This window comes from Mesoplodon densirostris, chromosome 17 (genome assembly GCF_025265405.1).
Source record: "Mesoplodon densirostris isolate mMesDen1 chromosome 17, mMesDen1 primary haplotype, whole genome shotgun sequence".
NCBI classification, from domain to species: domain Eukaryota; kingdom Metazoa; phylum Chordata; class Mammalia; order Artiodactyla; family Ziphiidae; genus Mesoplodon; species Mesoplodon densirostris.
The window spans coordinates 45024733-45042232 of NC_082677.1; the positions used below are offsets into that span (position 1 = coordinate 45024733).

Consider the following 17500-nt stretch of genomic DNA (forward strand, 5'->3'; position numbering starts at 1 on the left):
CAAAACAACTAAATATTGCAGATGAAAAATTGAAGTAGTAAAATTTGAATGAGTAACACAACACAATTATGGAAAACATGTAAAGCTTTTTGACTCTGTGTGCCTTGGAACACTAAGGAAAAATTAATGTTATTTGTTTTACTACTTAGAGAAGGGCCTGGAACAACAAATAAACCTCTCCCAGTGCTATATATAAATTCTAGGGCATGCTACCCTTGCAGAAAGGGAAAAATATGTTCTGATCACTGCTCCTATGTACTCTTTTTTGTTTGTTCTATAATTTTCTAACTTATGTGATTTGGTAGTGATTGTTTTAAAATATATATTACTTTATTCTCTTCTTTATTAACACCTGAAAGTTGTCCTATATTCTTTAGACAAAGTCAAATTTTTTTTAAGTTACTTAAATTTTAAAAGAGGTTACAATGCTGTTCTTTGTAGGAAAAGGAAAAGGGTTGGAGAGAAACTCTAGGGAAGGGGTGAGCTTGAAGCCCACTCTTAAGGTAATCACTTGTCTGTAGGTGCCTACTTGCCTTCTCAGTGTCACTTTACTGGTTTCTTTTGGTAAAGAAGCTCTTAAATGATTAAAGATCTCTAATGATTTCACAGAGGGAAGAGAAAAGAAAGACAAGCAACCCATATTTCCTGATCGTCTTATGGTTAAAAAAATAATAATAAAAACCTTAATATTAGAAACTAATACTTTGGGGCTTCCCTGGTGGCACAGTGGTTAAGAATCTGCCTGCCAATGCAGGGGACATGGGTTCAAGCCCTGGTTTGGGAAGATCCCACATGCCATGGAGCAACTAAGCCTGTGTGCCACAACTACTGAGCCTGTGCTTTAGAGCCCGTGTGCTGCAACTACTGAGCCCATGAACCACAACTACTGAAGCCCACGTGCCTAGAACCCATGCTCCACACGAGAGAAGCCACCGTAATGAGAAGCCCACACACTGCAACAAAGTGTAGACCCCGCTCGCTGCAACTAGAGAAAGCCTGTGCACAGCAATGAAGACCCAACGCAGCCAAAATAAATAAATAAATAAATTTATTTTTTTAAAAAAAGAAACTAATACTTTGACATGATAGCATGTCATGGGATTGACATTCAATGCATATTTTTTGAGTAAGTAAATGCAGAAAGGTAAAGACAAATCAGATTTTTCATTTGTAAAAATAATTTTCATTTCTTCTCCATTTTATTAAAAAAAAAAAAAAGGATTTTGGGCTTCCCTGGTGGCGCAGTGGTTGAGAGTCTGCCTGCCGATGCAGGGGACACGGGTTCGTGCCCTGGTCTGGGAGGATCCCACATGCCGCGGGGCGGCTGGACCTGTGAGCCATGGCTGCTGAACCTGCGTGTCCAGAGCCTGTGCTCCGCAACGGGAGAGACCACAACAGTGAGAGCCCCCCCCCCCAAAAAAAAGGATTTCAAAAGGAAATTTCTAGGTTGGTTTCAGACTATCATTTTTCAGGTGTTTTTTTTCTTCTTCTTCCCTTCTTATGATCAACACGAGGGTGGAGGACAGAGGAAGATGTTAGGAGGTGTAAAGTGAGGTAGAAAAAAAATACATAATAACAATAACAAAAATAAGATAATTATGTGTAGGTATCTTCCTCTTGTTAGACAATAAATACCAGGCATCCTGTGGATATGAACATTTAGACATCTCTTTATTGAGTGAGGATTGCTTTTCTAGCTTTCAAGAAAAGTTATATAGTTTAACAAAGAATAAGTTTTATGTGAATTTTTTGTCTTATTAAATGTTACATTTATTACCCATGTATAAATATACATTGTTAAACTCACTCAAATTATTTCAGAACATAACTGAATTTCAAATACACTGTGTTCACATGCTCCTAATGAAGAAAGGTCTATGGAGGGGTTTACAACCTTATAAACAAAAAAGAGATGTTTATCCTTGCACAAACATATGGGAACTGAAGAAAAACTCAAATGGCAAGTATGCAACTATGGATGAAGGCCTCTAGAATGAATTCTGAAATTCCCTAATCTCATATTAGATAAACAAAGTGAAACGCTGTTTAATAAATGTATTTGCATAATAAGATCATCGTTTCTTTTTTAAAATATTAACTCAGAAATAGGACTTGGCCTGTTAATGCCTGAAATATTAAAACATAAGAAGAAAGGAACGGATAAACAAAAATCAGCCCTTGAGATAAATACACAAAGCTAACATTATAGGAAAATATGAGTTACATATCTAATGATTTTAAGTAGTTATGTTATAAGAGTTGCCATTTTGTGTGCTTGTTTGTTCTCAGAGGTCTTGTACTCAAAACAGGTTGGTAAATGGAAAACACAGGCTCATGACTTGAAGGCCTCTTTTGAATGCCTGTTCCATGATACTGAGTTTTTAGGTCTCACTCTTAAAATAAATATAACAATATGTTTTTATATAGTTGTCTTGATGAAGAACCATATAATATAAATATAAGTGCATACCGTGTCTGGCATATAGTAGGTACTTAATAAATTCTTGCTATTATTGTAAGGATCATTTTCCTCTTTCATTCAGAAAGCAGAAAATAAGCTAATCATATGATTGAATCACTTTTTGTAAGACCTATGACAATGAAACAATGATAAAGTCCTTGGTTGAACATTGCCAATTGTTAAGTCTTTATACTGATATTTTTGCCAGTTTGTAAAGACAATTTAGCTGGCAATAGTTCTTTGGGGTTTTCAAATATATTGCGTTGTAAGACTACGTTATTAAAATCTAACCCTGCAAGAGAATTTTGAGAAAAAGATATATTGCCTTTCAATTTAAAAATTGGTTTTAATTTTAGAAATACTGAGAGAGATGAAAAAAGTAAAACAAATTATGAAAACTTTAAATCAGTTTACTTTTACAAACATTTATACCCCACTTTCTAACATTTACTATTTACGTGTTAAACTGTTCCACCAAAAGCAATCTAGAGGGGTGTCTCCAACACCAACACAAAGTAATTGGAAAAGCTTTACCAAAATAAAAACTAAGAAGTCTGTCCTTCACAGTACTTAATTATGAAAAGCTTACACTACCGACGAAAGATGAGATTTTGGGAAAACCTGAAAGGAAAAGAAAAGCTCTAATATGTTCATAAACTTAAAGATTTCTAGTATATAGTAAGCATTCAGTAAATACCAATTGACTTCCTTCTCCTTCCCATTATTGACTGAATCATGAGGATAATAATAACTTTAGGAAAAAATGCTTTTGTCTTAATAATCCATGACAGTAGCCCTAATTATCTCTTCCACTTTGTATTTGCTTTAGTATCTCAAAATAATTGGGATATATGTGATGATAGCAAGTTATATATGAATATATTTCTCAATTAATTTTATTTTGGTGGTGTCAAATGGAATTTACAAGGCTCTGCCTAATTTCAAATAATATGACACACTTTCCTATATATCAGGTATATTCAGAAAAAAATTAATGATAAGTGAATCCAAAAAAACACTGGGAGACATTTTTAGCCTATTAGAAACAACATATTTTGAAGTTACCTACTTTGATGAGTAAACCACTGTTTTTAGAGCAACTAGTCAGAAAAGGTGTTTCAAACATTTTTTTTGGAAAAATACAAAAAACAATACAGTAACTTTTTTTAATGGTTAGGAGAATAGGAGAATATAATGGAAACTCTGAGTCACAGAAAAGCCCTTCAAAGCATATTTCAGATTTTTTTTTCTGTCTTTTCCACTAATTGCAGTTAGAACAATTTTTATTCCATTGCCCTCATCAGACTATTTGTAGGTCAGCATCCAAAGGAATAAAAGAAAGTCTCATATGTAATTCCTTTTATTTCAAACTAAAAATTATCATGAGAAAAGGAAAAGACATAAAATAGTAAAACAAAGTCAAAAGAAAACTCCAAGCTTGACCCTTATTTGTTTGCCTATTTTTCTCAGTGCTTCAAATTAGGCTTAAGCACTATGATATTGAAATCATTATTAAAACTTGGAGATTTGGCATTAACAGATATACACTACTATATTTAAAATAGATAAATAACAAAGACCTGCTCTATAGCACAGCAAACTATATTCAATATCTTGTATAATGGAAAAGAATATGAAAAAGAATATGTATATGTACAACTGAATCACTATGCTGTACACCTGAAATATTGTAAATCAACTATACTTAAATAAAAAAAGAAAAAAAAAAACCTGACCACAGTTATTTCAAGACCATATTAAATTCGAATATGCTACTTTAAGTAATCTCATTAAAATTAGTTTAAGGGTCTTTCCAACACTTTTTCAACATTTTATACAAGAACCCCTTCTCTCTCTCTCTCTTCCCACCCCACCCCCACTTGCATAGAGAGAAAGACTCACATAAACACACTAGAAGCTTGGTCAGGAAATTAGACATCTTATCTTCAGGTTTGTTCAATAAGGACCAATAACCTGGACCTGCAGCACTCTTCACGATAACTGCCTTTACAAAATGAAATTTTGACTTCTTCACAGCTTAGCTACAAGAAGACAGTATCAGTGGACCTGCATTTCTGTGTAATATGAAGGGTAGTAAAAGATTTCACCATCTGACAGGGGAAAAATGAAGAACTGATAAAAAAAAATCTTTGAAATGTTCTCTCAATGAGAGGCAACATATTTTATGTGGATTTACATTTTTATTATTGTTGACTTTCTTGATAGACAGAAGGTATACTAAACATGGAACACATAAATTGATGGAAAAATACAAACATCAATAGCGACAAGGAAAGGACCAGAATCTTTCAGGAAATATTTATTTGTTTTTAAGATCTAATTATCCTTGAAATCTTAACTGTGTGCTCACTTTGTTGATGGATTTGGAATCACTGAGTAATATTTATTACCTTAATAATATCTACACAAATCATAAAGAAAAGGAAAAAAATATTGAATTATATATTTACGTTTTACTTCTAAAATTAACCAAAATATCAACACCAGATCTTTTAGTTTCTAAAGGGTAAACGATATTTTGATGGTTTCCAAAGTCAGGAATTGCAGCTATGTGGAAGGAAAAGAAATAAACAGCATCTAGATTTTACAATAAAATATTCTAAATCTTAGATTAGGAAAAAGAAAAACTTCTAAAAGAGACAGAGGATGATGAAGCTGAAGTAATATTGATGATGATAAAAACTGTAAATTCCATTGTCATATAATATCATGAAATATTAAAGTTACAACTCATATTTTTAATAGTGTATACATACTATTTGAAAGGGGAAAAAGTTTAAATTTATCCCTTAAATGAACTCACTAAAATAAAATTGTGCCTTTAGTTTGTTTCTGTCTGTAAGTTTTCCAATGCAAATAAACCTGCTGAAATTCTAGATAAATTATCTAGATACATTATAGATAATTTTCTTTTCCTCTAAAAGAGGTGAGAACAACAAGCTAAAAGAAAGGGACAAGAAAACTTTGACATCTTAACTCCTAGAACAATACTTAACATATTAGAGCATCTGTATGTTTCTTAAAATTATTGTAGTAAGTATAAAATATTTTATGTAAGTTAGTTAATTTTATAATGCAGAACAATGATCTTTAGAAAACCAAGCTTATTATTATCGATATATTAGTATCTTGTTATGTCATAATATTGTACAATGCAAAATACTGATTAAAATTTGGTGTAAGAAAACCTTAAAGACATTTTCTTCTAGACATTGATTATATTTTTAGATGTTATAGACATAATAATGGGCATCTATCATGTAAATTTTCTTTACAAAATTAAAACTCCTAAATGGTTTGTAGCATGCTTAAGAACTTACAAATAACATATTACTAAGATTTTTTATTACGATTTGGAAAATTTTTATTAACTAACAAATCAATAATAAAGTAGTGAAAATGATTATCAAATTTTGGTCATGAAATAATGAGACAGGCTCAGCAAACTTGATATGGAAAGTAACAATACATTTGCTTTATTTTACAGACATGGTAAGTTCCTTAACAGGTTCTGTGGATTACAAAAGGCTAAAATTAATTCAGATGAATTTTTCGCAAGTCAGCGCTTTGATGCTGAGTATATTTTGCTTTAAAATATTTGCTATGAACACTTAAATGACTTAGTTTGCACTTTATTTACTTTATTGAAGTCAAGATTGCCAATCTGGGCTTCCCTGGTGGCGCAGTGGTTGACAGTCCACCTGCCGATGCGGGGGACACAGGTTCGTGCCCCGGTCTGGGAGGATCCCACATGCCGCGGAGTGGCTGGGCCCGTGGACCATGGCCGCTGAGCCTGCGCATCCGGAGCCTGTGCTCCGCAACGGGAGAGGCCACAACAGTGAGAGGCCCGTGTACCGCAAAAAAAAAAAAAAAAAAAAGATTGCCAATCTTCACTTTTGATAACTTCCCAAAATAGATTAAACCTTAATAAAATCTTATGACAACTGAAAATATTTGTATAAATATTTTGAAGATTCAATAATAATCTAAAGAAGTCTTTGAAAGTGTCAAACAATGGTTTAACATTTTCTCCCAAGTTGACTAGAGGGAAAAGATGCATTTAAATGTACATATTTTAGTTTGTTGGAGAGTTTCTTTATAAAATAATGAGTGAAAATTCTGCACGAAAATCAGAGTTGAAAATGGTTAAACATGGTCGTTAAAGTATTTTTCTTTGAGTGACTAATGCCCATATTTGTTTTATTTGATAAAGAATTTTATTTACTCTCATTTTAAGGGTAAATGATTAAGGGGAATGTATTGATTTGATCCTCCTAAACTATATTCTAGTGAAAATTTAACAAATATAGATGTAACTAAAGTTAACATTCCATAAAGAAAAAAAAAAAAGAAAACAGTGTAAGTGATAGTTTAAGTTAAATGCTGTTTAAAATTAGTAAATTTACTAAAAAAGTCGATTTAAAACACTTGAGATATTTTTAGCAGGCAAATCCTTTTCCAAGTGAAATTTTATCCCTAAAGTTCTAGGCAGAACTACTTTGGTTAAAGGATTAGCCCACGGAATTCTGTGATCTCATCTCACCTCATTCTTGAGACATCCCCTCCTCTCAAAACCTTAGGGCTTAATGTAAAGTACTTAGAAAACTATTGACAGGCAGTGTGCTGTGGGAAACAGAGCATATGGGAGAAGAAAGATATTTATCAATCAATTTCTTGACTGCATTTTCTACCAAGTGGCTATGAATATAAGTATTTTAACTTTGTTGTAATTGTGTGACAAACTTCATTCCTCAAATCCAAGCTTAAGCACGATATGGAATGCATTCACTTAACAAATACTTTGAGCGTTTTGTCTGTATGGGCACTCAACTGCATGATGGGTTGAAAGTGGTAACCCTCATGGACTTCACAAAAGGCTCACACCTCAGTGTAAGAGACTCTGATTTCTCTTTTTCTATCATGCTCTCCATTATTAAATCTCCGAGCAAACCCATTCAGCACCACTCCAAGCAATCCATTTCTCTCCATTTTAATTGCCAACATCTTAGTCAAAGTCACAAGCATTTCTCACCTACACTCTTTAACAGCCACTTAACTACTTTCTTCTTCAATTTTAGTCCTCCCACCCCATTATATATTATATATTCGCAGCACAAAAGCCACTTCAAATTATGTCATTCCCCCGCTTAAAATCCTCAATGGGTGCTTATAAAATACAAACTTCTTATCACAGAGTACAAATGATCTGGTATCTCCTTACCTTCCGGTCTCCTTACCATGTTTTCCACCTTAAGCTTTATGCACCAGCCACCAGGTTTCATGTAAACCTCTTTCTGCTCAGGGTCATGGACTTGCTTGTTCCTTTGCCTAAAATAACTCCCCTCCCATCTCTGGACTTTCCCTGGCTGCCAGGCATTGTCTTGTCATTCAGACATCAGTTCAAATAGTACCCCAGAGAGGCCTCTTGGGGTCATCTTTACTCATAATGCCCTGCCCTGTTCTTATCACATGACCCCATTTTGTATTGCTCATAACACAACATACCATTTGATATTCCTTCATATGTTCGCTTCCCTAGTAGTTGTTCGCTTGTTTATAGTTGATCTCTGATGAGAAGATAAACTCCACATTTACAGAGGGTTTTTTTTTTTTTTTTAATCTTATTCAGCTCTGTGCCCCCAGGAGCTAGCCCAGTGCTTGGTCCTCAGGCTTCAATGAGACCCATGTCAACTATTTCTTAGATGAAAACCTTCTCCATATGCACTAAATTTCTTTCACTGTGCTTAAGAGTACTCTAACTCAGTGTGCCCTCCCCAACCTGCCTCCCCGCCATAATCAGGAAATCCTTATATACAAACTACTATACTATATATAAGAAAGACAACTAATAAGGATACTGTATAGCATAGGGAACTCTACTCAATACTCTGTAATGACCTATAGGGGGAAAGACTCTAAAAAAAAAGTGGATATATGTATATGCATAACTGATTTACTTTTCTGTACACCTGAAACTAGCACAACATTGTAAATCAGCTATATTCCAATTAAAAAAAAAAAGAAATAAGACCATTTCAACTCCCCTGATTTTAGAGATAAGAAAGAAAAAAAAGTTCCCTTTCCCTAATTTTTTCCTAAGCACCCTTTAAAAAAATATTTGCGGGCCTCCCTGGTGGCGCAGTGGTTGAGAGTCCGCCTGCCGATGCAGGGGATACGGGTTCGTGCCCCGGTCTGGGAGGATCCCATATGCCGCGGAGCGGCTGGGCCCGTGAGCCATGGCCGCTGGGCCTGCGCATCCGGAGCCTGTGCTCCGCAACGGGAGAGGCCACAACAGTGAGAGGCCCGCATACCGCAAAAAATAAAAATAAATAAAATAAAAAAATATTTGCAAATGGTTCTGAAGAACCTAGGGGCAGGACAGGAATAAAGACACAGACGTAGAGAATGGACTTGTGGTCACGGGGAGGGGGAAGGGTAAACTGGGACCAAGTGAGAGAGTAGCATTGACATTTATACACTACCAAACGTGGGAAGCAGCCACATAGCACAGGGAGATCAGCTTGGTGCTTTGTGATCACCTAGAGGGGCGGGATAGGGAGGGTGGGAGGGAGATGCAAGAGGGAGGAGATATGGGGATATATGTATATGCATAGCTGATTCGCTTTGTTATACAGCAGAAACTAACACACCATTGTCAAGCAATTATACTCCAATAAAGATGTTAAAAAGCAAAAAAAAAAAAATGAATAGTTGTTGGTAAAAATAAAGGGGAAAAAGGAGAGGAGGGAGAAGGAAAGAAATTTCAGGAATGTCTATGTTACAATGTCTACTTCTAAGGAGAGATACAACAAAGCCTTCAATGGCTCCTTCATCCTTAATCATTCCTTCTTCGATGCCACCTTGGATATATTGTAGCTGTTAAATTTATCACACTATAATTTTGTCTTGTGTGCTTTCCTTATTAGAAATTGTGCCCCTTGGGTTGCCCTGTTCCTCTTTGTACCTCCAGTATCTGGTATGATGCCTGATGCAGAGTAGCTGCTCAATACATATTTGCCGTTTTCTAGAAATGTACAGAAAATGCATATATTTGTGTATATATATATATATATATATATATATATATATATATATATATATATATATATATAAATTTCCATCAAGTTCTTCCTACTGAAATCATAAATACATGAGTGATACTAGTGTTTTCCCTAAATATACCCCACAAGAATTCAGATCATTTTATGCATCAGATATGCCAGCTTCTGAATTTTCACTGAACCCTTTCCTACTTCTCTAGACCTGCAAACGTAATCACCCATCAACTGGATGTCAGGGTACACTATTGTTGTCCTTTAAAGCTAGATGCCCCACCCAAGGCCACTGCTTTTAGATACTTCACATTGATTGTTTCTCAAGGCTAGAGTATAGAAGGAATTAAAATAATACTAAGGTTAAAAATCTAATTATTTGAACTTTTAAGATAAAACACCTGAAGCTATCATCAGTTTCATCATTTTATTAAGAAGGAGATAAGTGTAGTTCTATGAGTTTTTGTTTGTTTGTATTGTTGTTCTGTTTGTTTTCCTCCAAGGAGAATTACTTTATGCAAAATTGATTCTGTCTGCAGTGTTTGAAGAAGGAGGAGTGACAAAAGAAACTTTGGAAGGTCTTCCCTACCTATATAAGAATTCTGAGCAAGGAAAGGGATTAGAGAGAACACAGATAAGAGACTGTGAACTTGGAAGGAAACGCTGACACTCCATTTACACAGAATCATGTAATTCCTATAGTAAGTTAGATATTTCAAGACTACATTTACCATTTGAAGTGACTAACGAACGTTGGGATTTAGTTTGAAGGGTATAGAGTGAATGTATTTCTCATTAGTGCATTTTACGCCTCCGAAGATATTAAATAAGAACCATGTAATTAATTCCATGAGACCATAAGACCAGCCATAAACTCTATAGTGGCTAAAGAAGACTCTAATATCCAAAAAAGAGTGAATGAGGCTCCTGAAGATCTAACAAGAGAGGCGGGACCCATGAAAATAAGTCCTGAAGAACTGGGATCATGTGCTGGCTTCCTTTAACACTAGATCTGTGGGGAAAAAACGGAACCTTAAGTGTTAAGAAAATCAGCAGTCTGAAATAAACAAACTTTCACATGAATTTCCCCAGAGAAACTTACTGGAGAAAAATCAACCTGCAGCTGAAAATCAACCTGCAGAAGTTTCTGAAGATTTTTAGAAACTGCAAGCTATACCACAAATTTAGTTTTAAAAAGAAAAATCTTTAAGATTGACTGAAGTTTCAAGTGTTAGGCACCTTTTTTGACTAAGGAAGTCTACTTTTATTTTGTTTTAAATCAAGATTTCAGCATCAAGTTAAACATGTATTTGTTGCATTTCAATTTTGTTTAATGTTTCCTGTCCTTTTTAAAGGAAGACCAACTAGGAGGCGAAAGACTTGTACACTGAAAACTATAAGGCATGGATGAAAGAAATTTAAGAAGATACAAAAAAAAAAGGAAAGATATTTCATGCTCACGGATTAGAAAAATGAATATTGTTAAAATGTCAATACTACCCAAAGCAATCTATAGATTCAATGTAATCCCTATCAAAATGCCAATGGCATATTTCACAGAACTAGAATAAGTAATTCCAAACTTTTTATGGAACCAACAAAGAGCTTGAATAGCCAAAACAATACTGAGAAAGAAGAACAAAGTTGGAGGTATCATGGTCCCTTATGTCAAACTACTAAAAACTAACCTCATCAAAACAGTATGATACTGACACAGAAACAGATACGTCACACCTGTTAGAATGGCTATTATCAAAAAGACAAGGAATAACCCGTGTTGGGGAAGATGTGGAGAAAAAGGGACTCTCTTACACTGCTGGTGGGACTGTAAATTGGTGCAGCCACTGTGGAAAACAGTATGGAGTTTCCTCAAAAAATTAAGAATAAAACTACCATATAATGCAGCTCTTCCACTTCTGGATATTTATCCAAAGAACATGAAAACACTAATTTGAAAAGATATATACACCCCTATGTTCACTGAAGTATTATGTACAACAGCCAAGATACATATGGAAACAACCTAGGTGTCTGTCAATAGGTGAATGGATAAAGAAGGGGTGGTATATATGTAATACAATGGAATACTACTCAGCCATAAACTGAAATACTGCTCAGCCATTTGCAATAACACAGATGGACCTAGAGGTTATTACACTAAACAAAGTAAATCAGACAAAGAAAGACACATGTCTTATGATCTCTCTCATGAGGAGAATCTAAAAAAAAATTTTGTAACTAAAACAAAACCAGCCAACAAACAAAATGAAACAAAAGTGAACTCATAGATGCAGAGAACAAATCAGAGGGGAAGGGGGTTGGGTGTGGGCAAAATGGTTGAAGGGGTCAACTGTATGGTGGATAAGAGCTAGACTTCTGGTGATTGCTTTGTAGTATATACAGATGTTGAATTATAATGCTGTACATCTGAAATGTATACTATTTTAAAAATTAATAAAATAAAAGGAAGGACTAACATTGTTAACAGTGTAATTAAAGAGTTTAAATCATTTTAGAAAATAATTAGGTATTTATATTTACCATCACACTATAATTCATTTCTCTTTCTTCAAGATTGCACAGTTGATTATATTTTATTTTGTAATTACTGAATAGAATCAAAATATTTAATATCTATATGTTAAAGTGCAAGTATAGCTAAAACTGTTATGGTTCTACTTTATTCACAGAATTCTATTTGTTAAGAGGAAAACAATGGTGGAAATTGCTTTCTTATATACTGTTGTATAAAAGCATTCTCACACTGGGTCTAGCTGCTATTTTTTTTTTTTTTAGTCAACTCCTGGTTTCCTCCTGCCTCTGGAACTTGCATGTTCTATGGTCTGTAGTGATATTCATTGATGGGTGCTCCTGATATTCAGAAAAATGCTCTTCTTAGCCTCTTTCCCATAAAGTTCAGCAGTGACACTAGAGATTAGGTTTTGTGTGCTTTTCAGTTATGGATTATAAGAAACATCTCTTTCAAAAGACTCAGTAGAAAAAAAAAATCTCTGAGAGATAACTTCCAAATTAACTGTTTGATTCCCAACTATGAATCTATAACATGTTAAGCTAACAGGAGCCTACAACTTGCAATATTTTCATGAACTCTTTGAAAAGCTTAATGACAGGAACCTCTATCAATATGAGAATTTACAATGATATAAGTAATCTACATGCATATATTCCTCATGTTTTGATTTCCTAAATAAAGCTTACATTTCTTTCTAATTCTTTCAAGACATTATCTTGTACGTATTTTATGTTTTAATGAATTGAACTTGGACAAAATAGAAAAAGAAAAATCACAGCAAACTCGAATTCTTTACCATGCATTTTTCAACTCAATGAGAGCTAAAAATGTTATGAAAATTCTACAGTTAATCAATGCATTTAAAAAGAAAGCATAAAAATAAGTTAGAACTGGAAAAGAAAGAGCATTATAAAACTGTAGTTATGGGAGAACTGAATCTATTTTCAAGAGTTTCTTCTATTTTATAGTTTGTTTTAAAATATGGAAAATAAAATAAACTTGATTTAATAGTTGATATTCTTTATCATATTAGAAAATATTAGAAATTTCTTTTCAGTATCAACAAAATAAATCACCAATAGTATAAGGTAAGCTTTATGAATTTCTACTTCCATGTCACTTATTCTATATTGTATAGCAAATGCTTATTTATAATATGAATTCACAAGGCAATATAATTAGAAAATATTTCCAATTAGATTCAGTATTATGGCCCCAAAAAGGATGCATTTATGTTAATATAAAAGTATACCTGCTACATTTTATCATGCATTAGAGATTTTAAGCTGGTAATCTACACAGCATCTGGAAACCTAAGCAGAGGCAAAGTAGACTATAACAAAGGCACTGTAACAGTTCACCTTCAGTGAAGAACAATAATGCATTATTAAATTCACTTTCCTGCTCAGTGGTTACACTTAGCTGACCACAGCAAATTTGCTCACTGCCTGGTCCTCACAAGTTGGCAGAAAAATAGATTCTGTCACATTTAACGGGTTTAGAAAATGACAGGATGCCTTTTTTGTTTTAACTATAAACCATAATCTTTCAGAAGTAAATATAATTACAAATGCCTTTGGTCATGTCATTCTTAGGACAGATATTATATGTGGGTTATCACAAAAACAAATATCACCATAACTATCATTAATAAATGGAACTGATACTACATATCAAAAAATCCAGATTTTTTACAGTGTTTTCATTCTATATAACATCATAATTCTTATGATACAATAAAAATCTTTTTGAAATCTTATAGCTCTGTGGACATTATGGCGACTTGTAGGTTTTCATTTTATTTAAATTTATGTTACTCACACAAATTAGGATATTTGGTCTACAATAAAAATATCATAGGTAGCAAACTTACTAATCAAGTTCTACAATATTTCCTAAGCTAAAATTGGAGGTATTTTTCAAGTAATTGATTGATCACCAACATAAATAAAAATCTATATGGTGGTTATCTATTAATCCCATAAGCCCTTTCTTTACATATACATGTCCTATTAATACATGTTCTTTATTTTAAGTTTTGTTAAATACAAATTATTATATTTCATAGCATTTTTCATGAAGTAGGAAAGAAACAATATTCTGAACTTTATTTCCCTAGAAATAGTTTTGCAAGTAATAGGTGCAAACTATGATGCTAGTATTTGTGGAAAATGAAGTTCATTGATTATTTTGTTCTTTATAAAGTCCTGGTATATAAGGTTCCATAGAAATTTCACTTTAGAATGCTTTGCAATCAGGTGTATGGTATTAACTAGCCAACACTAAGCAAAGAAAGATTGCTTCCTTGGATGATACTGAGTATCAGTTACTCAAGGAAGTATTTTTATGGTTTTCTGGAATGACTTTCTATTGGCTCTTAAACTTTCTTTTATGTCTGACTTAATTTCTCTTAATGATTATGATTTTTAAAATACTGTCATGGCTTACTTTAATATTTAATTATACAAATAAACTATACAATACCTTTAATAAAAAGGTAAATTATGGAAAATATCAATTAAAGAAAGCATGCATTACTTGACTATTTAAGATCTGGATTAATTTTTTTTCTTTGCAAGACGCATATTGGATTTGCAATTTGTATAAATAAACTTACTCTACATATTACAGTTTATATATACTAGTTTAATTATATTACATTATTATTGATAATATCATATGAATTATTTGCTGTCATTAAACAGAGGTCTTCTGCCATAATTAAATGAAAGCAATGTAAAAGCATAACATTTTTGCTTGGAATATCAGTGACAATTTTACTTGGTGTTAAGAATTAAATTTTGGTTATCTAAAAAAAATACACCCTGTGAAATTTGCTTTGTGATTGATTTTAATTATGTTGATTCTATGGGTTCTAAAAATGAGTTACTACAGTATTCCATTCTAATATCCTTTAGCTTAACATTCTTTAAAAAACTTATTGGCATTTATGGAAAATCACTGATCTTTGCCCAGTTCTTTTCTTCAACATTACAAATTTCAAGATTGTAAACGAAGTATAAAAAAAAGTACCATTGTACAGAGAGAAACCTATTATGTGAAAAAAGTAAAAATAACCATCTTTAATCATCTGAATTAATTTCATACATACTGTATTTTTTCTCATTTGGTGGTGGAGATTTAAATTATTAGCCATAAATAATTGGTAGAAAGAAAGAAATACATGTGTTGATAGTGTCCTATTGACTATTGATCATGTCACTTTCATGATTCTGAACTTCCCTCTTAAAATTCTCTCCTGATAAATAAATATTTCTCTTTTGGGGCTGGTCTAAACCAATGAGAATGGGACTATTTCTTCTCCATCCACTGCCATGATTTCTGAAACACTGACAGTATTCAGTCCATGAGTGTTTCATACATGAATGCTGTAAGAAGACAAATTTTTCTTCAAAGAGAAAATATAAACTCTAATTTGAATTCTAACTTTAGAGTTTCTCATTGTACCTTCCACATACTATGGAAAAAAATAATCATAAGGCTAGTCTACCTTTAAGAAGAAAACCTAGAGCTTTGGCTATTTGAAGTCAAAAGTAGGATTCAATTTGGACAATAAATGGACATTTTGAGAGGACTATAATCTCAGCTATTTGCATCATTAGCAATTTTTCCAAGCCTATGAAGTCTCTTAGAATAAAAAGGATTAGAGTAGAATCAAATATATACATATGAAATAAAAGATTTGAGACCCTTGAGGAATATGAATTAATAGTAAGCAAAAAAAAAAAAAAAAAAAAGGAGGCTGTCTCCAATATTACTGGAATAGACTTCTCTCTCCTTCCACCCGCTGCCTAAACTTGAATATTGCATTTAAGTTGGGATGCAGCATGAGCTATGATTATGTTGGGATTGAAAGGATTTAGGTTCATCATCAGAAACTCAAAAGCAACAGAAGAGAAACGTAATCCTGTTGCCTTTGGCCTCTGAGTAATGTTTGGAGGAGAAACTGGAATTAGCATGCATCCTTTATTGGAGTCTTTTATAGATTTATAATCCAATGTTGTTTTTTCTTTAAGCTGGATCCTATTAAAGATGATATAAACTGAAAACTCAAAATATTTAGATTAAAACAAAACTAACTAAAAAAACCTCAAGAACAAATAAGTAAATTGCAGTTTAGAGGAAAACTACAGAAAAAATAAAAACTTGATTTCCATAATGCTTTTATTTCCATGTATGGCGATATAGTTAAATTATTGATTTCTTTCTCTGTAGACAAAGGGAACCAACATTCTTGAGCAGAAAACTGTTCCAAATACTTTTCTAAGTGACGCATAGAGTATCTAACTTAAATCTTGTGAGATAAGGAAATACACTACCCTTAAATTGCCCACCTGCCTAGATTTGGATTTTATTTTAGATAGCATAAGTGGAGAGAACAGTGATTTGGAGAATGTGGCACTATTTGTCTTCAAAAATCCACCCCCCACCCCAATTGCAAGACAATTTATGACGTAGGTCATGTCTGGTCTTCCATCTTATCTGTAAGTAAAAGCAAAACTCAGAAAGGCATTCCTTCCTTAGATCTAGGTTTAAAAGGGCTATTTCTGTTAAAGGTCCCCAAGAACTGTCACGTCCTCTCCCTTGTCATGAGAGACAACATGATAACATCCTTTAACACAATAATGATGTACTGCATATCTGTTTCCTAAAATTGTCTCATTGTTACCAGCAAAGCAATGCACACCACTGTCTATGACAATTGTCAATCTAGCTTCAGGTGTAAAACTACACCTACTGCATGACTGTAGAGGAGGTGGAATGGAAAACTTCCTGTGTATTCATGATGGCCAATAAAATGGAAGGAAAAAACAAAGCCATGAGACACATAGCCATTTTTTAACAGAGTTTACATTTAGGCAAAATGTGGCAATAAGTATGGCATTTTTGAATAACTGCTATATAAAGCATTGTCCCGCAGTATCATCAATTTAATTCAAAATCTTCTCATTAGTATGCCTTAAAAAAATAAAAGAACAATGTCTTATGTCCTTCATTTAAAATTCATCTCTGAATTCTCAGCAACAAACACTGTGCCTGCCATATAGCAGGTAATTGCAAATCATTTGCTGAACAAATACAGAGAAAATTGCTTGCTTTTTTTTTAAATAAATGGTAAATTTGTTAGAATGCTGCTAAGAAACGATTTACAATGATTTATTTAAAGGTATGAGATTAGAGCTATAAAACTATTCCATATCCTTCCACAAATGTTTCTTGGAATTGTGATCTTCTCTTTGGTGTTACTACTTACATCAAATGACCACTGATCAGATAAACCATTCACCCCTTTATGCAATGCATTGCAGCACACCATAGTGACAGACACTGCAGATCTGGTTGTAAATAACACAGACCCAAACTCGCATTCACCGAGCTTGAAATGCAATGACTTATGATTCCTGTCAGTCT

At 33.3% G+C, this 17500-nt stretch overlaps 1 protein-coding gene across 1 annotated transcript in view; it reads right to left on the reverse strand.

Annotated features, from left to right (window-relative positions):
* DACH1 (dachshund family transcription factor 1) overlaps positions 1-17500 on the reverse strand; it is a 379138-nt gene that overhangs the window by 49047 nt on the left and 312591 nt on the right. The window lies entirely within an intron of this gene.